The sequence below is a fragment of the Erinaceus europaeus genome, chromosome 9 (genome assembly GCF_950295315.1).
Source record: "Erinaceus europaeus chromosome 9, mEriEur2.1, whole genome shotgun sequence".
In the NCBI taxonomy this organism is placed as follows: Eukaryota; Metazoa; Chordata; class Mammalia; order Eulipotyphla; family Erinaceidae; genus Erinaceus; species Erinaceus europaeus.
Window position 1 is genome coordinate 111,713,857 of NC_080170.1, and position 21,665 is coordinate 111,735,521.

A 21,665-nucleotide genomic window follows, 5' to 3' on the forward strand; every position below is an offset into this window, starting at 1 on the left:
GCACACCTGTTTGAGTGCACATGCTACAATGCGCAAGGATCTAGGTTTGAGCCCCCAGCCCCCACCTGCAAGGGGAAAGCTTTGCAAGTGCTGAAGCAAGGTCTCTCTGTCTCTCTCCCTCTCTATCTCCCCCTTCTCGATTTCTGTCTTTATTCAAGAAATAAACAAATATAATAAAATATTTTTAAATGAATAATTTCCATTTATTTGTTTAGGTTGTAGCATCCATTGGACATGGTTAAGGAGGGAAGGTAGATTTGAGGCTGTCAAAGCTATAGGGCTTGTTACTTGTCCAGGGGAAGTAGAATTAGAGATGTATTTGACCTCACAGCCATCTGGGATGAGATGCTTTTCAGCCTCCACGTCTTCTAATCCATCTGCATTAGACTTGATAAAGCTCTACTTCTTAGAGATGTGAAACCTCTGGAGGCCAGGGAAGTTGGCCTTGTGCAAGGTGTCAATCAAAGTTTGTGGTGACTTGGCCATTGTGAGCATTGTACCCTGGGACTGTCTAAAGATGCCCTGCAGACCTGTCTGGAGCTTACAGTGCATAAAATAAATGTCCACTGGAAAAGGCTGTTACTGAAGTCCCTTAGGGCCACCATACAAGCACCAGGCTGTGCAGACACTACCAAGGAGCTGCTATCTGCAGCTGGTGCTCACCAGGCCTTATGGGGAGAGGAACAGGGCTGGCTTCATCAGCTATTGAATAAGGTAGTAATTCTTAACAGATCCTCCTTTTGTAAAAATCCTTCCAACCTATTAAGTCTCCAAGCACAGACCAGAACACTTTTAACTTAACTGCTAGAACTTTAATCTACAGTGTGGATTATACTGCTTACACAGTTTCTTCGATTTCCAAGATTCCTTAGTAGGTGTCTGTGCTCTGACTACACACACACACACACATACACACACACACACACACACACACACACACGAAGGCAGCCAGTTCAGTTTGGTATTCATCTTTCTGCAAGAATATCTGACAGATACAATGTCCCACTCTGCATATGTAAGCCCCTTCAAGCTCATGCCAGATGTCATTACCTCAAAAACTAGTGCTGTGCTCCAGGAATTCTGGCTTGTGGCGAAGCTTGAGGATTGTACACCATAAAAGGATAGTCATCATGAAGAATCCGAAGAGACTGGTGCTAAAGACATGCCAGGTTTCTCACTCTGGGTGATTCAATTCTCTCGACTTTAATTTCCTCTCCCTGTGAATGGGGGCAATTTTGCCCATTTCCCAATACTATCGAGGAGAGTTAAAAAAGAAAAGACAACATGTGACAATGCCTGAAGTCAGGACTGTCACATGAGGAAGAGTGTCTGCCTGTCCCCCTCTCCTCTGGGATCCCCTCTAGTGTCAGTTTCTTGGTGGCACCAATCTCCATCCTGCCTCTGAGACAGTGGGCTTCCTGTTCTCAGTTCTATCTCAGACGGCTTAAGAGGAAGAACACAGTGATCCTGGAAAATGTCACTGAATCAGAAGTTCTGTAGCTTTGCCAGCAATCTGGGGGGAAAGGATTGTAGAGCAGTTATGGGGATGGAGGAAGAGGACACAAAAGATCTGTCTGTAAGCTCCCTGCCAGGGCTGGGCCCGCTAGAGCCTCTCTAATGTGGAAATACATGAGAGAGAGAGAGAGAGAGAGAGAGAGAGAGAGAGAGAGAGAGAGATGCTTAGATAGATCCAGTTGTTGGGGCAGAAGGACCAGCAGGGAACAGGATCCCAGCATCCAGGAGTCCAGAATGGTGCCCCCAAGCTTGATTGATAACACAACCCTCATCCAAATGACTGCTTAGCTGGGGCCTTTCTCTGCAGCCCTCTCCCTTGATCCCTTGAGCATACAGATGAGTGGGCTGGCTACCTCCTTGCCTGTCCCCCAGGCAGTATTTCTTACTGTACTTCCCTCCCTCCTGACAGTAAGTCTGTTCTACTCTTGAGCTCAGGTTCTCTCTCTCTCTCTCTCTCTCTCTCTCTCTCTCTCTCTCTCCCTCCCCCCCACCCCAGCCAGAAGTGGGGCTTGGAGATGTAGGCCAAGGAGGGGGAATCATGGAGCCAAATCACAAAAATGACTTTGTGACAATGACTTCACCTCTGTTCCAGCTAGTAGCACAGTCCTCTAAAGCCTGGGGTCAGCTCCTGGAACTGGAGCCAGGGAGCCAACTGAGTCTGTCTCTTTAGCAGTACTATGCTTCTTGGAAGTCACCTTCGGATTTCTTTTCTAACTCTCAAGATGTCAAGGGGACAAGTTCCAGATGAACTTTGGGACTCATGCTTTGACAGCCATTGGAAGTGAGCCCTTAATGAATTTTGAATTTGATTCCTGTCCTGACCTACCTTGCGCTAACTAAATGACTTTGGCCAAGTGACTTACTCTCTTTCTTGAGGTCTTTCTATTTTAATCTGTAAAAACAGAAATAAATAGTGACATCGCTAAGGAGGACTGTTGTAAATTTAAATAAGATTATTTAAATGAGAGTTGCTTTCTGGCTCTTAAAGTTTTCCGGGAGTTGCACAAATGTTAGATGATGTTCCTCTTACTACAACCACCTCCACCATGACTGTCATCCTTGTCCTTGTCAGCAAAGCTGCTAAATAATTTTTTCTGCTTTATATCTTAATGTTTTTCCAGTCACCAAGTTGTAGATGCTACCACAACACCAATCTGACTTCCCTGAGTAGATGACCTCACCAATGTGTCCTGGAACCCCACCTCCCCAGAGCCCTACCCCCTCTAGGGAAAGACAGAAACAGGCTGGGAGTATGGACCAAGCTGCGAACACCCATGTCCAGCAGAGAAGCAGTTACAGAAGCCAGACCTTCTTCCTTCTGCTCCCCATAAAGATCTTGGGTCCATACTCCCAGAGGGATAAAGAATAAGGGAGCTTCCAATGGAGGGCATGGGATATGGAATTATGGTGGTGGGAATCATATGGAATTGTACCACTTTAATCCTATAATATTGTGGATCATTATTAATTCACTGATAATTATAAAAAAAAAAAAAAGCAGAGTCCACACATCACAGTCAGAATCAGCTACATTAACCAACAATGAAAGCACTGCTAAGTGCCTTGACTGCCACTAGCCAGTACTTCTCAAAGCCTAGTCAAATATCTGGTTGTCAAAAAGTCAAGATGTATTTTTCTATGTTTTTTCTACACAAAACTTTACAGAGTTCACGACACTTTCATCCCAAAGCTCCTCTCATTATTCTGAGCTATCTAAATGAGGCCCTTTCCACTTGCAAAGGAGAAAAAAAAAAGAGCAAAACAAAAAGTAAAAAATAAGGGAGTCAGGCAGTAATGCAGTGGGTTAAGCGCATGTAGCAGCACAAAGTGTAAGGACCAGTGTAAGGACCCTGGTTCAGCCCCCGGCCCCCCACCTGCAGGGGAATCACTTCACAGGCAGTTAAGCAGGTCTGCAGGTGTCTGTCGTTCTCTCCTCCTCTCTGTCTTCCCCTCCTCTCTCCATTTCTCTCTGTCCTATCCAACAACAGCAATAACAATAATAACAATAACTACAACAATAAAACAACAAGGGCAACAAAAGGGAATAAATAAATAAATATTTTTAAGGGGAATCATAAAAAAGATTTAAAATAAATAAATAAACAAATAAACTATGACCATACAATATGGCTCCTTCTATTGCATTCACACCTATCTAAATGGCTAAGCATCTCAAGTCCTCTTTTTGGAGAAGAAGAAATACTGCCAAGGACAACAAGAAAAACTACAAAGTCAAACTTGAACTGGGTTTGGTATATGGTACCAAAGCAAAGGACTCTGAGGAAGGAGGGAAGAAAGGGGGTGGGGGGGTGGGGGGTTCTGGTGTATGATGATGGAAGGGGACCCAAGTTGGGGGTGAGAGTATTTTGCAGACAACTATCATGGGGAGATGAAAGATTGTAACCCATGTGTCAACAACTACACTGTTAACTCCCCCTTAATAAAATGATAAAAGGCAAAAAAAAAAAAAAAAAGGAAAAGAAAAGAAGAAAACACTATCTTCAGAGTGAGGAGGTAGGAGGAGCCAAACAGTGGCACACCTGGTTGAGCACACGCATTACAACGCACAAGGACCCAGGTTCAAGCTCCCACTCCCCACCTGCAGGAGGAAAACTTCACGAGTGGTGAAGCAGGGCTGCAGGTGTCTCTCTGCCTCTCTCGCTCTTTATTTCCCCTTCTCCTATCAATTTCTCTGGGTCTCTATCCAATAAACAAAAATATTTCTTAAAAAGGAACAAAGTAAGGAAGTAGAGGGCAGGGGAAAAGCAAGTGAGGCTTGAGTAACTAGGTTAGTACCTAGATTGCTTCTCCCCCCTCCCCCCCCCCCCCCGCCATGAACCATCCTCCTCTGGCATGCACCACACCACACGTGGGAGAATACTTTCCTAAAATCATCAAGGAGCTCCTGGCAGTTTGTCTCACAAGCTTCTAAATCCCTCCCATCATTTAGTACCCAATATGTTCTGTGACCTGCTACATACCCAGTTTGAATACTGAGGCAGGAAACTCAACATTTCTATAGGTGCCAGGTATCACTATAATAGATCAGTCTGTGGTGGGGCATGGTAGTAAGAGATATGACCAGAGGCTCCAGAGCACAGACAGAGCTGAGTATTATCCTCATTTGCCCTCCTTCTTATCCTACCCATCTCTGGTCTACCTTTCTATTCCTATCACCCAAACTCCTACCCCAGCAACCATTTCCCACCCAGCACCTCCAGTCCTAATTGCTCCATTGCCACTTCGATGACCTTCAAAACCAACATGTTCAAAGTGTCATTCACCTGCTCACTGCCAACAGCCGACACCTTTCCGGGAAAGGCTTCATTGTTCACCAGCAGCCTCCCCCTTAACACCTTCCTCTCCCTCCTGTCCAGATCTAATTAGTCCTCCCAATCCTTTCAAATCTTCCTTCTGGCTAGTTCTTGCACATATCTGCTTTTCTCATCTCTACAGCCACTCAGTTTCTTTCAGGTCACCCTGTCTCTTGCCTGAGTGGTTCCGTCAGCCTCCAAGCTCATCTCCTTGCTTCTACTGATCTCTCACCTGCTGTCTGCACATTACCAGGGTCATCTTTGCTGTTTTTGTCTTTCTTGGTGATTTAATATTGGTTTATAAAATTATAATACGGGTGTAATTCCACACTGTTCCCACCACCAGAGTTCTGTGTCCCCAATCCCCTCCATTGGAAACTGCAATAGTTCTTCCAAGATCATGGGTGTGGGTTGACTTTATATCTATATATATGTATAATATCATATTTTTATAAATATATTATAATATATAAATATATATTTATATAATATATAATGTTATTTTATATTATATAATATTTATATAAATTTATATGTTACATATTAATATTATATTTATATATTTCCTATCAATATAATTGATATCATATTCTATAAAATATTTTTAATATTTGATAATATATTCATGAAGAAGATAGGCAGAGAGAGAAAGAACCAGACAACACTCTAGTGCTTGAGACTTCATTCTTGAAAGTCTAATGCTTTATCCACTGCACCACTTCCCAGACCACTATAGATCGTTTTTTGTTTGTTTGTTTTTGCCCATTTTTTTCCTTTGGTCCTGTTTTCACATCTACCCTTTCTAAGTCATACCTATTGTTACTGCCAAGCGTGTTTCCTTTTTACCTCTCTCTCAGAAAAGAGAGACAGTACGTGGCTTCCTCTGGTGTTTTTCTGATTGGCTTCCCTTTCACTGATGGCATGAAAACAAGATTCTTAATGGCAGATACTTCGGGTCCTGATCTTGTACTTGACCTTGTACTTGCCATGTTCACAACTGTCACTGATTTCAGCAAACAGTCAAAATCTTCTAGCCAAGAAGTAAAATATCTTTAAAATTTTGTGAGAACTATGGTAGCTATTGGTGGGAGGGAGCTGAGATGGGGGGTGGAGGAAGCACGGAACTTCAGTGATAGGTACAGTATGGAACTATATCTTTATCCCTGTGACTTTATGATCTTATGAACCACTATTAAATTACTAAGAAAAAAAATGTTTAAATAGTAAAAACCTGAGGCACTTTTAGCTGTGGCCCCAGTCTCCTTGCCCTTCCCTTCCCCCTATTCAAATTATAGCCCATAACTATAATTAGATAATTAAGGGTAATTAAATATTTCTTCATCCAAATGAGAAATATGAGAGTAAAAAGTGGCCTTGAGGGGGATGGGTGGTGGCACACCTGGTAGAGTGCACACACACAGGGTACCGTGCGCAAGGACTCTGGTTCAAGTCCCCCGTCCCCACCTGCAGAAGGGGAAGCTCCACAAGAGGTGAAGCAGCACATCAGGGATGCATTGGATCGACCTTCTCGTGGTGCATCCCGTGAGTACCCATTTATTGGGGAAACTGACAATCCTTCCTAGCCGACTGAATCCACATGGATCCCAGTCACTTTCAAAGCCAGCAACAAGCAGACATCAGGCTCAACCTGACGCTGTTGACTGGCTACGGAAGAAGGGCAAACGCTAGAAGAAGAAGGTGTCTCTCTTTCTCTCCTCCCCTCCTCTCTACCCTACCCCTCTCACTTCCTCTCTGTCCTATCAAATGAAAGTTTAAAGGGGGGGGGGGCCACCTGGAGTGGCGGATTTATCTTGTAGGCACTGAGCCCCTGCAATAACCCTAGTGGCAAGGGGGGAAAAAAACCTTGGCGACAGTTTATACCGGGACAAATGGAGATTCCTGGGGAGAAACGGCTGTATGGTCATCCAACCCATAAAAGCCACCAAACCTACACAGACTTTTCTCTTCTTCATTACTTAGTGGCAACCTCTTGTGCTTCTTGGCTCAGATTTTCAGGGGTCAAGAATTCATTTGTCGGGGCTGGGTCGTAGCAAAGCGGGTTAAGCGCACAATGCGCAAAGCGGGGACTGGCTTAAGGATCTCCACCTGCAGAGAGGTCAGTTCACAGATAGTGAAGCAAGTCTGCAGGTGTTTATCTTTCTCTCCCCCTCTCTGTCTTCCCTTCCTCTCTCCTTTTCTCTCTGTCCTAGCCAGCAATAATGACAGCAATAACAATAACAATAATAATAACAACAACAACGATAAAACAACAAGGGCAACAAAAAGGGGAAAAGGTAGCCTCCAGAAGCAGTGGATTCATAGTGCAGGCACCGAGCCCCAGCAATAACCCTGGAGACAAAAAAAAAAAAAAGAATTCATTTGTCGGACTGTCTCAAAGACTTTGTGAGAATTGTAGTGCTTATCCCTGGGAGGGCAGGGCACAGAACTTTGGCGGTGGGTACAGGATGGAACTATGTTCTGTAATCTTACGCTCTTGTAAACCACTGTTAAGCACAAAACAAGTGGCTTGGAGTTTTGAAAAAAAAAATCATTTGTTTGAGGAGAAAGAGAAGGAGGGCCCAATGGTTGTATGCCCGCTTTTTTAGCATTTGATGAGATAGCAGTTTGGGTTAGTGTTCTGATATTCCATAATAGTGCTCACTAACATGAGGCCACAGTGAACAAGTGAGACCCTTCCTCCTCCGGACACCCCATTAAATGTTTGAAGAGGTTCCTAGGTCCCCTGTCACTAAGCCACTCCTATTCCACAACACAGGCCATTGTCATAGGGATCAAAGAGCCTCAACAGGGGCCACATAAAGTTATGCATTTTGCTTTTTGTTTGTTTGATAGTTTTATGGAGTTAGGACCTTGTGCATCTTCCTTCAGGTAGGGAAAGAGAGAGAGAGACTATAGAGCCAGAATTTCCTCTAGTGCTGTGGCATTCAAACCTAGATAACCAGCTAAGGTATCTCAGTCCTGCCTTTGCCTTAATGTTGGGCTAGTTTTAACAAAGGAGTCTGTAAGTTTAAACAAAAGAATTGGTCCATACTCCCAGAGGAGAAGAAATGTTAGGAGAAGATAACCAAAAGGCTCTGAACTCCAATTCCATCAGGACCCAGAGAGAAAAGAGGGGGGAAAAAAAATAGGACATTCAGAGTAGTAATAGGTATAGCTGTGACTTAGAAAGGAAAAGGCAGGACCATAGGGGGGAAAAGGACAAATACATATATAGATAGATAGATAGTTATAGAAATAATAGTCAACCCATATCTGTGATCTTGGGAGAACTACTGGAGTTTCCAATGGAGGGAATGGGAGCACAGAACTCTGGTAGTGGAAATGATGTGGAATTGTAGCTCTGTTGTAATTTTGTAAATCAATATTAAATCACTAATTAAAAAATGAAAACAATTGCCCGTGTTCTCCTGAGTCAGAGTCCATGCTGTGTTCACTGTGTTTAAATTAGACAATGCACAGGGTAGCATCAATCAATGTTAGATGCGTGAATGCAGTGGTAGATGCACACTTCCCCCATCACTCTACTCTCTGCTGAAGACACTGGTTTCTAACTCACCTGGAGCTCTCTTTAGTTACACTTTACACAGTTCTGTTCACCCTTGGGAACACTGTAGGTGGCAGCGCTGGCTTACGGGCCACAGAATTCCCACTTAGTGCTCCCTCCACATCCCTGTCACTCTGCCCCACCTCCCCCAGCACAGCCAAGCCTTCAGCAGACTCATTTGGAAGATGTCCTCTCTCTGCAGCTGAATTCTCTTCTCTCTCCCTTTCAAATCCTGCTGTGCTGTTATTCAGTAATGGAAACAGCAGAAATCACTTCAGAAAGGAAGCCAGCTGGTTCATTAGTCTGATTAAACTCAAGCAAAGGGATCTGAGTACGGTGCACATGATGAATGGTATGCCTTCCCCTTGGCCACAGTGATTTTGCAGTAATTATTAATCTTGGGGCTCAGTCACCCTCACATCTGCAAAATCATGTGGGCCAGAGAGAAAGGACTGGACTACAGTGAGATGATGTCAGGATGTCTCTCCTCCTCATGGAAGGCCTGGTGGACCACACCAATATACCAGCACCCCACCCCACACCAGAGTGGCAGAAAGATCCTTGTATTCAGAGACAGCAAGAATTGCCATGAAATTAGACTTCACCATTTACCAACTGTGATTCAATATTCAAATCCTTATTATTAATATTTATTTATTGGATAGACTAGACAGCCAGAAATTGAGAGGAAGGAGGAGAAAGTCACCTGTCTTCACTACTCGCAAAGCTTACCCTCTGCAGATGGGGACCGGGGGCTTGAACCCAGGTCCTTGAGCACTGGAACATATGTACTCAAACAGGTGCGCCACTACCCAGCCAATATTCAAATTCTTTGTCTAAAATAGAGGGTATAATGTATGGACTTTTAGGAAACATGTAAGGGTTAGCAATAACTTAGACCTCCAAAAACAGTAGTTCAAAATGTTTACAGAGTGAAAGTAGGAGTGGACAGAGATGTGAAATGAGTCAAAATGAGTAAGGTAAAATCACAAAAAGTATAATTTGGGCAAAGAATTCTGTGGTTTGATATTGAAATTATTGAGCAGATGGCACAAAGATCAAATCATAGGAGAGTGGAATGATCAGATCTGCATTTGGGAAGCTCAGTCTGACTTCAGGGAAGAAGACAGGGACTAGACTGGCACTAGTCCCTCAACAGAGGAGACTGCGACAGGTTTGCACTCCAGCAGAGAGAGGTCAAAGATCATTCCACCAACCCCCTCCTCCCTGTACTGCTGGCGGGAATGTCAATTGGTCCAACCCCTGTGGGGAGCAGTCTGAAGAACTCTCAGAAGTCTAGAAGTGGGTCTACCCTATGACCCTGCAATTCTACTCCTAGGCATATATCCTAAGAAACCCAACACACCCATCCAAAAAGATCTGTGTATACCTAAGTTCATAGCAGCACAGTTTGTAATAGCCAAAACCCAGAAGCAACCCAAGTGTCCAACAACAGATGAGTGGCTGATCAAGTTATGGTCTATATACACAATGGAATACTATTCAGCAATTAAAAATGGTGAAATAACCTTATCTTGGGTGGAGCTTGAAGGGATCAAGTTAAGTGAGATCAGCCAGAAAGAGAAGGAAGAAGATCTCACTCATGGACAGAAGTTGAAAAATAAGAACAGAAGGGAAACACAAAACAGATCTTGAACTAGAGTTGGTGTATTACACCAAAGTAAATGGAGACTTGTCTCAAGTGGCCTCCCCCAGGGCTCTGTTCTGGCTCCTACGCTATTTAATATTTACATCAATGACCTCCCAGAAACTTCTTCAAGGAAGTTCATCTATGCCCATGACATCTGCTGTGCAACTCAGGCATCCAAGTTCGACATCCTCAAGGAAACACTCACGAAAGACATGTCTCTGATATCTGATTACTGTAAAAAATGGCGACTAATCCCTAGCACTGCAAAAAACGGTATCATCTGTTTTCCATCTACACCATGCCTCGGCCTCACGTGAGCTTAATGTGTAGCTTGGCAATACAAGAATCCGGCATGAAGCCCAGCCAGTCTATCTTGGCGTTACTCTCGATCGCACTCTGTCATTTCACGAACATCTCATAAAAACTGCAGCAAAGGTGGGCGCGAGGAATAACATCATTGCAAGACTGGCCAGCTCCTCATGGGGCTCGAGCGCTTCCACACTGCGATCATCATCTCTGGCATTATGCTATTCCACTGCAGAATACTGTGCCCCAGGATGGTTCCGTAGCCCCCATGTCCACTTGGTCGATTCCAAATTATATTCCTCCATGAGGATCATTTCTGGAACCATCCGTTCCACCCCGGTTCCATGGCTGCCAGTTCTTAGCAACATCACCCCGCCAGATATTCGTCGGGATGCGGCATCATCTAAATTCATTTCCCACGTCTACGCTCGACTAGACCTGCCAATATACGCGGATATCTTCGCCCACCCTGTCCAACGCTTGACGTCTAGTCACCCAATCTGGTCCCCTATGCCTACACTGCACTTCTCTGTTCCAGACTCTGGGAAACAGAGTTGGCAGTCAGCTGAGGTAAAGAACAAACACCTCATCACAGACCCCTGCAAGCGTCAACCTGGCTTTGACCTAGCATGTTATGATTGGGCCCTCCTCAATCGCTATTGAACAGGCCATGGCCGGTGCGTCGCTATGTTCCATCGCTGGGGAGCCAGAGACGACCCGAACTGCCCCTGCGGCTACAGACAGACTATGACCCACATAGTCAATGACTGCCACCTCTCCAGATTCAAAGGAGGTCTCGAAACTTTACATCAGGCTCAACCTGACTCTGTTGACTGGCTACGGAAGAAGGGCAAACGCTAGAAGAAGAAGAACCAAAGTAAAAGACTCTAGGGTGGGAGGGAGGGTCTAGGTGCTGGAACATGATGGCAGAGGAGGACCTAGTTGGGGTTGAGTTTTTATGTGGAAAACTGAGAAATGTTACACATGTATAAACTATTGTATTTTACTGTTGACTATAAACTACTAATCCCCCAATAAAGAAGTTAAAAAAAAAAAAGATGATTTTAGATTCTGGTTGCTGCCGAAAGTCACAATGAGGAGAAACTCAAGGATAAGCCTATGGATAAAAGATAAGCAGAGGTAATAATAAAGAAAAGAAGAAAAGAGGCCAAGTAACCTGTACACAAAGGAGTGCTGAAGTGGTCTGTGACAAAAGAGAAGAAAAAATGGGCCCCAAAGTTGTCTATGAAGACTGGCATAGTACCTGAAGAAGAACACAGACGTTTGCACTTCACAGTCTTTTTTTGTTGTTGTTGCCATATTTTATTTGTATTTAACAGTGGTTTATAAGATTACAGTTCCACAACGATAACCACCATAGTTCTACAAAGTCTCCAAAATAGGTTGTTTGCTTCTAGTTTTGCTTTTTTTTTTTTTTTTTTTTTGGCTAGTTAATATGTATCAGTTCTCTAGAGTCCACATATAAGTGAAACCATCTGGTAGTTGTCTTTCATCTTTTTTACTTATTTCACTAAGTATAATTATTCCCAGTTCCATCCATTTTGTCCCAAAAGATACCATCTCATATTTTTTGGATTACAGAGTAGTATTCCACAGCCCATGACTCCTTTATCTACTCCTCTGTCAATGAGCATTTAGGCTGCTTCTGCTCTTCGGCTGTTGTGAGTAATGCAGCTATGAACTCGGGGGCGGGGGGTGCATACATCCCTATAAACTAGTGTTTTCATGTTCCACAGTCTTGTGTTCAAATCCCAGGGTTAAGCCTGGCTTGTGTGACTTGGACAATCAGGGAGACTCTCAGGCTTAGTTTCTTCCTCTGTGAAATATTTATCACAGTACCTTCCTTATAGGGCCTGGGCAGAATCACCCCTACAGGCTAGCCATACAGATAGGAAGAGGTGGTTTCACTATGTCTCTGCCATGACGGCCTCATTTCTTTCCTGAGGTTGACTTCCTTTGCTTCAGAACCACAACAATCCTGCACCCCAGTGGGGACTTAAACTCAAGGCGTACCCTCTGACCAGACACCTACAGTCTGAAAAGACACTGAAGGCAGAAAATACCCAACCATACCACTACCCTAAGAGCTCTAGAGTTTCTTACAATTTGTAAAGAAATGCAGATTTGGCTTCTGTTTCCTGGATTTGAATCCATCTGGTGATTATGAGGAGAAGCAGTCAATGGAAAGAGCCTTGATCTTGGTGTCTGACTAAACTGTCTCCTGCCTTTGCCTTCTCAGCTATCTGATGCTGGCAGCTCACCTAACTCTCTTTCCAGGCTCCTGGTCTGCCTGGAAGGGCTGTCATGGGGATAGCAAGGCAAGCCAGGGAGTGCAGGAGTATGATGGGCACACATGCGAATTCCCTTCCTTCCCTTTCCTTTCTTGCTCAGAATCACTGAGATCCTAGAGAAGATTCGAAATTAAGAATACAGTTGCACAGGGTTAAATGATATAACTCACTCTCTTAAATTGCTACTCAGTGCAATTGTCAGCAGAAGAGAAGAGACAAACAAGCATCCAGAATCCAACAGAATGAGCTGACTCTGTTTCTGTGGATTGATGGCACACTGGCTGAGTTCCTAGGCTTCATTTTTCCATGCTGCAGAGATGAGGGAACACCAGTAGCCAGGCCCCTGGGGAAAATGTCTCAACGCATGAATTTAGGTTTTAGGTTTAATCCTTTCAGGTATAAGAAACAGTGCATCATCTAGAATGAGGTGACCCAATATGTTTTGTGTTTACATGCAAACTCAGCTCTTAAGAGCTCAGTGTGAAGATCAATGGGGTTTACAGTTAATGGTATCTATATATTTTCCTCATATTTGGGAGCTACTCTCTGCCCTAATCCAGCTTTATAGTTCTATTCTTACCTGTGACACCATCTTCCCAGACAATACTTTTAGTCCACTTGCATGTTAGCTATCAGGCTTAGGAAAAAATATTACTAAAGTCATGAGTCCCTTGAAACATACCTAAAATAGACTTGTAGCTTGTTCCCACACAAAGAACCCTAATTTCACCTGTTCTAGTCCTTCCTTTGGGTTCCTGTTTATTAGATAGTTTGTCCTGCTTTATATCCTATTGCCTTTCAGCCACGAAGTTACAGATGCTACTATGATGCCATCCTGACTTCACCAGATGTGTCCTGGAACCCCACCTCTCCAGAGCCCTACTACACTAGGGAAAGATAGAAGCTGGCTGGGGTGTGGATGAACTTTCCAATGTTCGTATCCATTGGAGAAGCAATTACAGAAGCCTGACCTTCCATCTTCTGCATCCCATAAAGAATTTTGGTCCATACTCTCAGAGGAATAAAGAATAGTGAAGTCTCCAATGGAGGGGATGGGATATGAAACTCTGGTGGTGGGAACTGTGTGGGATTTTACCATTACCTTACAATCTTGTTAATCACAATTAAATCATTAATAAAAATTTTTTTTAAAGAACTCAGTGTGGGGGCTGGGTGGTGGCACACCTGGTTGAGCGCACATATTACAATGCACAAGAACCAGGGTTCAAGCCCCTGGTCCCCACCTGCAGGGGGGAAACTTTGTGAGTGGTGAAGCAGTGTTGCAGGTGTCTCTCTCCCTCTCTATCACGCCCTTTCCTCTTGATTTCTGGCTGTCTCTATCCAGTAAATAAAGCTAATTAAAATTTTTTTTAAATAGTTCAGTGTGAGGAATGGTTTTTTTAAATTTATTTTCCCTTTTGTAACATGCCCTTGTTTTTTTATAGTTGTTGCTATTGATGCCATCGTTGTTAGATAGGACAGAAAGAAATGGAGAGAGGAGGTTAAGACAGAGAAGGGAAGAGAAAGATAGACACCTGCAGACCTGCTTCACCACCTGAGAAGCGATTCCCCTGCAGGTGGGGAGCTGGGGGCTCGAATAGGGACCCTTATGCCAGTCCTTGGGCTTCGGGCCACCTGCGCTTAACCCACTGCACTACCGCTGGACTCCCTGGGAATGGATTTCTAACCCCATCCAGCAACCCAAAGCCAAATGATAAATAGCACCATTTCTTTCCTCTCTCTCTCTCTCTCTTTTAATTTCTTTGTTGGGAGATTAATTGTTTACAGTCAACAGTAAAATATAATAGTTTGTACATGCATAACATTTCCCAGTTTTCCAAATAACAATACAACCACCGCTAGGTCCTCCTTGTCCGTCATGTCCCAGGACCCAACCCAACCCTCCCCCACACAAGTCTTTTACTTTGGTGCAATCTCTTTTTTTTTTTTTTTTTTTGTCACCAGGAAAAAACTGGAACTCAGAGTCTACACGATTCCACTAGGCAGCCATTTTTTTCTTTCTTCCAATAAAAAAATGAGAAATAGAGAGATGGAGAGAAAGAGAGAAGGAAAGACACTGCAGCACCCCTCCATCATTTTGGAACATGTGCACTCAACCAGGTGTGCCACCACCTGGCCCACCCTCCTTCACTTTGAAGTTTCCTCCAAAGGTGGTCCCTTGTGGTGACCTACAGCTTGAATCCAGGTCCTTCCTTGTGCATGATAGCATGTATACTCTGCTGAGTGTACCACCTGCCACCCCCCAATAAACAGCAAACCACATATTTCTGCTGCATTTTTTTTGCCTCCAGGGTTATTGCTGGGGCTGTGTATCAGCATGAATCCATTGCTCCTGATGGCCATTTTTTCCCATTTTTATTTGACAGGACAGCAATTTAGTGAGGGAGAAAAAAAGATGGACACCTGCAGACCTGTTTTGCCACTCATGAAGCACGGCCCCCCCCCCCCCCCGACCCATGCAAGTGGGGAACCAGGGGCTCCAGCCCAGATCCTTGCTCTGGTCCTTGAGCTCAGTACTATGTGTGCTTAACAAGGTGTGCCACTGCCCAGCCATCCCCCCAGCCCTACCCCCCACTGCTTTGCTTTCATATTGAAAAATCATGAAGAGATCACAGAGTTAAAATCTCAAATTTCTATAAATTTTTATGATCCACAATGGAGAAGAAAAGAAATCTAAAGCCAGTAATGATAAAACTTCATGCTTGGCATCAAGATCCTGAGGAAAGAAGCACAATTTAGATTCTACCCATAATGATACTTCTGGGGAAACAGTAGAGAAGAGCTATATGAACAGCAGTCTCTACTTTAAAATGAGTTGATTGGTTGGTTGATTGATGGATTGATTGAGATAGGGAGACCAAAGCACTACTCCAACATGTGTGGGATGCAGAATCAAGTCTGGGGCCTTACACATGCAAGAAGTGAACTACTTACTGAGTAACTGTGGGTCAAGATTTCTCCTTTGGCTAGTTCTGCTTCTGTTTCTATCCACGTCACGCCAGGTTCCCCTGCATTGCTTGACGCTGTGGTCTATTTAAATAATCACTGTTTTGTTTGAGACCCGCACTGGTTTAATCCCCACTGGTTAGCGCTCTCTTTTTTTTCACTCCGCTCCCTCTCCTAGTCACTTCCTGTTTTCCACCATTTAATCCCCACTGGTTTGCGCGCTTTTTCCTTCTCTCCACCCCCCATCCTATGTACTTCCTCTTCCTGACCCTTCCGCCTCAGGAGATATAAAGGACAGGATTTTCTAATGAATAGAGATTGATTGATTGCACTGCATCCTTGCTCATCAATAAAGATTGAACTGCATTCCCAGCTCAGCCATGAGTCCCTGGTCATCTGTCTCCCGCCCGCGAAGCTAGCCCGGCATTTGGTGCCGGAACAGAGACCGGCATCTGGAACCCAAACAGGGCCAGCAAAGTAACCTTCTCCCTCTGCTCTCCAGCCCCCTTCTCCCTGGCCATGAGTCACTACCTTCTTACCCTCCAGCTACTACATCCTTTAGAAAAACCTTCTGTCAAAGCCCGCTCACTGGTTCTCAACACAATGGACACCCACCCCTCCTAAGCTTCACAAGGGCTTCTATGTTGGGACCCAGTGGAGAACACATCACTGCCATGTTCTTCAGGGAGTGTTACCCCAACCCCTTGGAAGTGGTAAGGCTGGAAAAGTAAGCAGGCCATTCACATGTGGGATCCAGAAGCTAATTTATATTCTTTCCTTGTTCTTATGCTATTCAATCATTTGTCTGTCTGTCTGTCTGTTTGTTTGTTTTGTTACCAATCCTGAGATTTGGGACAGGACAGTAGGATTGGGTCAGTGGGAGTGGAGCAGGAGTGCCTAGTTTATAGCATTTGCAGATTTCAGTAGTATAAATGCCCCAACAATGGTTGGCTTCAAACTACCAACCTGACATCATAAAATACAGAATGGGAGCACAGGTACACCATCTTCACCCTGAAAACCACCACTGCCTGCAGTTGTCAGTAGGTCCTGCCATGTCACAGAAGGGTGGATGGGAGGCTCTGTCTAGCTGTGAAGACATAGATGAATCTTTGTCACTTGTCTCTGAGAAGCTTTCTTCAAAGTGGTCAAGAGCAGCACACTCAGTTAAGTACACATATCACCATGGGCAAGGATCTGGGTTCGAGCCCCTCCTCCCCACTGCAGGGAGGATGTTTCATCTGTGTTGAAGCAGGGCTGCAGGTGTTTATCTTTCTCTCTCCCTCTCTATCAAATAAAAATAAATTAGAAAGAGAAAAAAGGCCACCAAGAGCCAAAGATTCATCATGCCAACACTGAGCCCCAGTGATAACCCTAGGGGCAATAATTTAAAAATTAAAAAGAATACATAAATAAATATCTTTCAAAAAATGGGGCCATGTGAAGGCATACCTGGTTGAGCACACATGTTACAGTGGACAAAGATCTGGGTTCAAGCCTCCAGCCTCCACTTGCAGGGAGAGAAGCTTCCTAAGCAGTGAAGCATTGCTGCTGATCTCTCTCTACCTCCCCTACCCTCAGTTTCTCTCTGTATCAAAAAGAAAATTAAAATATTTTAAAAAGAAGTCTCCTCTCAAGTCCTCCACACCGGCCTACTCTAGAGGAAGTCCCTGGGATTCTCTCTCCTGATCACTGAAGGAGCCCCGAGGTCATCACTTGTCACACACCAATCCTCCCAGGAAGCACAGGGTCCCACCTTTCTTTCCATACTCCCTACACCCCTAGCAGAGTGCCCTGGGAAAGTAGGTATGGAGAGAAATTTTAGGGTGCTGGGTGGTGGTGTACTTGGTTGACCACACATGGTACAATGTGAAAGGCCCTGAGTTTGAGTCTTCAGTCCCCACCTGCAGGGGGGGAGCTTCACGAGTGGTGAAGCTGCACTGCAGTTGTCTCTCTGCCACTGTCCCTCTCTATACCCCACTTCCTCTCAATTTCTGGTTATCTCTATTAAATAAATAAAAATACGGGAGTCGCGTGGTAGCACAGCAGTTAAGCTCACCTGCCGCAAAGCACAAGGACCGACGTAAGGATCCTGGTTCGAGCCCCCCTGGAACATGATGGCAGAGGAAGACCTAGACTGGGTTAAGTTTTATGTGGAAAACTAAAAAATGTTACGCATGTACAAAGTACTGTATTTTACTGTTGACTATAAACCATTAATCCTCCCCAATAAAGAAGAAAAGAAAAAGAAGTGGAGGAGGGGAACAGCTCCCCCAATGGTGTGGTATTTCCATATGGTATATAGACTCACCCTGGTTTGCACACATGGCCAGGAACACACCTTATCCCTGGCGACTTATTTCCAGTTCCAGGAGATGGGTTTTGGCTATTGACAGAGATGTTGAGGGCACACTGCCTGGTGTCCATGTCTGACCCAGTAGAGGTTGGCAATGTTCAAAGTGATAAAAGTATGTATGAACTTTCAGTGTAGAAATGAATAAAAAAAAAACAACTACTGGTAGTTGTTAAGGATCTCTCTCTCTCTCCACCACCTGTTTCGCTCTTTCCCTCTGAGATGCTGACTTCACAGCACCATCTCCCCACCACCTCCTTTCTCATGGTGTCTATAGTGTTTGCTCCATATCAGACCAAGCCCTTCAGAGAGACTGAAGGAAATTCTGCCAGAGTCCCCAGCCTCCAACAGTCATCTGGCTCACTGGAGGAGTCCAGGAGGCGTTTGCTAAATAAACACATTCACAAATGGGGGGGGGGAACAGTTCCTCACCTCTAATTCGTATGCCCCCAAATTGCCAGAAGTCTGCTAAAGGAAGAAATTCGCAAATGAGAGGGGGGGAAGAACCACTTCCTCACTTCTAATTGCCAAGTTCCAAATTGGCAAAACTCCCAGGAACACCTGGCGACAATTTGCAGCTCAGGTATGCTGTGGAGCTAGCTGGAATTCTGCAAGAAGTGATTCAGGAAAGTTCAGAGTCCACCCGTTCACATCCTTCTAAGGCCAATTATAAAAATCTTTTTCTTAAAGACAAATAACCACAGAGGCTTAAAAAAAAAATCAGATAGTTTCCTACTAAGGAACATGTTGTGTTCTGGAAATCTATTTATGAAATTGCTGCTTGAATTCAGAATGCACTTTCTCACAAAGAAGAATCACTGACAATGTAGTTCCAACTCGAGACATTTGCTGAGGAACAGAATAGGAAGCAATAAAGCCACACTGTGAAGACAACTTTTTTCTTTCAAACATCATAAAGTAGACATATGGAAGGAGTCAAGCTGCACAGTAGCCTTTGGACAAGGGCAATACTGGCAAGCAGTAAAAGGCAAATTGAAACGGTTTCCTTTTCTTTATTATGGATGCTGATGGTTGAGGGGGAAAAAACTGTTTCCTTTGGAACAGTTGCGGAGGTTAAAAGGGACTCCTGGTGGGAGTTTAGCACAGGCTGTGGTGCTCAGACTAGTTTCAAGTGCAGATTTCAGGGTAGGGGAGTGGGTGTGAAGCACACACTAGCAACCATAATATAAAGCAGTCTTCTGTAAGCGCTAGAAAAAAATATATAAACAAGATTCAGTGGGAGGATAGGCAAGAGGAGAATTAACTTCAGTGAAGTGGGCTAAAGAGACAGCCTGGCACAAGGAGGGAAAAGGCAACAGCCGGCTCAGGTTACATACAGCGAGGGGTGGGCTCAAGGTGCTTTTGGGTGCCAAGTGCTTGAAAGACATCTGCTAAATACAAGGGGATGAGTTAGCTGGGCCAATTTGAGATCCTTGAGTGACATTTTCTGAAATGTGGAATTTGTTCTAAAGTGGCAATCGTTTCCATTGTTGGGAGAGTGTGATGTGGTGAATGCAGTACTGAACATGTTATGAAATCTTATAAATCCTTCAAAAGAAACTGCATGATAAGCAATGCTGTGTCCACTTTGGGGGTGAGGCATATGAAGGTTAAAAGGGTTTTGAGCACAGGGGAAGCTCTGGGTATATACTTTCAGAAATTCTGGCAGGGACAGAGAAAAGCAAGTGAAAGAAGTGCCAGCATTTAAGACAACAACCCCCCCCCCACCCCCCAACAACAGTAACCAGTTAACAAGAGACAGAGAGGGCCCACAAGATAGCTCATTTGGATAGTACACTTGCTTTGTCATGCACAGACCAAGATCAAAACAGGGCCCCATTGCACTGAAAGAAGCTTCAGTGCTATGGCTTCTCTCTGTCCATCTGTCTCTTTTTATGTCTGAAAAAGCAGGCCTGAAGAGGTGTAGCCCCAGTAATGACGAGAGGGGGTGGAGGTGGAGAGAATTAGTATTTCTAAAAATGGACAGATCTCCTCAAGCGTTTTTTTGTGTTGGGATTTCCAGATTTCCTTTTTTATTATTTTATCTTTATTTATTGTATAAAGACAATCATAGAGAAATCAAGAGGGAAGGGAGTAACAGAGAGGGAAGAAGACAGAGAAACACCAGCAGCACTGCATTACTATTTTCAAAGCTTTCCCCCTGCAGGTGGAGATCTGGGGCTCAACCCAGGTCCTTGCCACATTGTAACATATATGCTCAGCCAAGTGCACAACCACCTGGTCCTTCCTAATTGACTTTCCATCCTCTTTGGTGCCCAAAGTGAACAAGATCAACAAAGCATGCACCCTCAGCATTTCCTCTGTTCTCAGAGTGCAAAGTCTCCACTATGGTGGGATGTTTGGGGGTGCCCAACAGTACAGTCCTAACCTTTCTTCTTTCTACTGAAGGATAAGAATTTACCCATGAGTTACTTATTTCCGTGCATCTGCTCACCCTCAACTTAGAATGCCTTCATCCTGCTAGTCTTTTTGTGAGACCAGGTTTCCCTTTCAATTCCGGTCATAAACCTTAACCTCCTCCATGATGTTCCAATAAGCATAACTCTTCTGCTTTACCTCCCTCATGACTTTGATCTCCATTACAGCCCTTTCACCACAGGCTAATTAGTATGTAACCCAGTGGACAGCTGTTTATTGTTATTGCCTATGTGTCTGGCTTGCTTTTGTGTGTGAGACTTGTTTGTCTGTTTGCTTATTTGCTTTGCCACTCGGGTTGCTGCTGAAGCTTGGTGCTTCCACAATTCTATTACTCCGATCAATCGTTTTCTTTCCTCTAGATAGAGGGTGAGAGACAGAGATATATGGAGAGGGAAAGAGAGAGATAGAGATGGAGAGACACCACAGCATTCTTCCACCATTTAAGAAGACTCTCCCATGTGGTGGCCTGAGTCCATGGCAAGGTATGTGCTCTACAAGGTGAGTCACCTGCTGGCCCCACACAGCTGTCTTTACATTCTCAGTCCACACAAGCTTCTCTGCTTCTGAATCTGCATCAACACAGACACTGAGCATAACTATGGTCTTACCAAAGGAAACCAGGCACAAATAAACTTGGGTATGAAATTGTTTTCACAAGTAATTTACTTCACGGGAAGAACGGAGAGTAAGGACTCTTATAGCCACAACCCCCCTCCCCAGCAACTAGTTCCCTATTTTTTACTCTTATTCCTCTTCCCTAAATCCTGGGAGTTCCTCTTTCATCACCCTTGCAGAAAGCATTCCCAGAACCTCCATATTGTCTCTGTGTGTCCTCTCTGTTTCTCCCACTGGGCTGATTTTTTTCCCCACTGCCTATTCAGTGGGAAAACCCAGTGCTGCCCCAACCCTTACTTGCAAGCATACACCCTAAAGCCATCATGTTACTCAGTCAAATAGGGCTCTTCTTCAGTTTTGCCTTCATTAGGAGGGATCTGGAATAGACAGAACAAAATGTTTCTCTTGTGACACGTAAGTGATCGTGTTTTCCTCCCTAGACAATGTGGCTCCCATATCCATTCAGCCTCACACCATGAAAATGAGTCTAATAAGCCTGTGACTAACCTCTTCAAGCAGGGAAGCAGGGACAGAGACAATCTGATGCTCTTTCTTTTGACTCCGGGGTTATCTCTGGGTGCCAGCACTATGAATTCGCTACTCCTGGTGGCCAGTTTTTCCATTTTAT

At 44.3% G+C, this 21,665-nt stretch overlaps 1 non-coding gene across 1 annotated transcript; it reads right to left on the reverse strand.

The window, feature by feature from the left end:
• Positions 1-574: 574 nt before the first annotated feature.
• LOC132540607 (small nucleolar RNA SNORA70) lies at positions 575-705 on the reverse strand. Its single transcript, XR_009551798.1, has one exon. It is a non-coding gene; the product is annotated as a small nucleolar RNA SNORA70 (small nucleolar RNA).
• Positions 706-21,665: the final 20,960 nt, after the last annotated feature.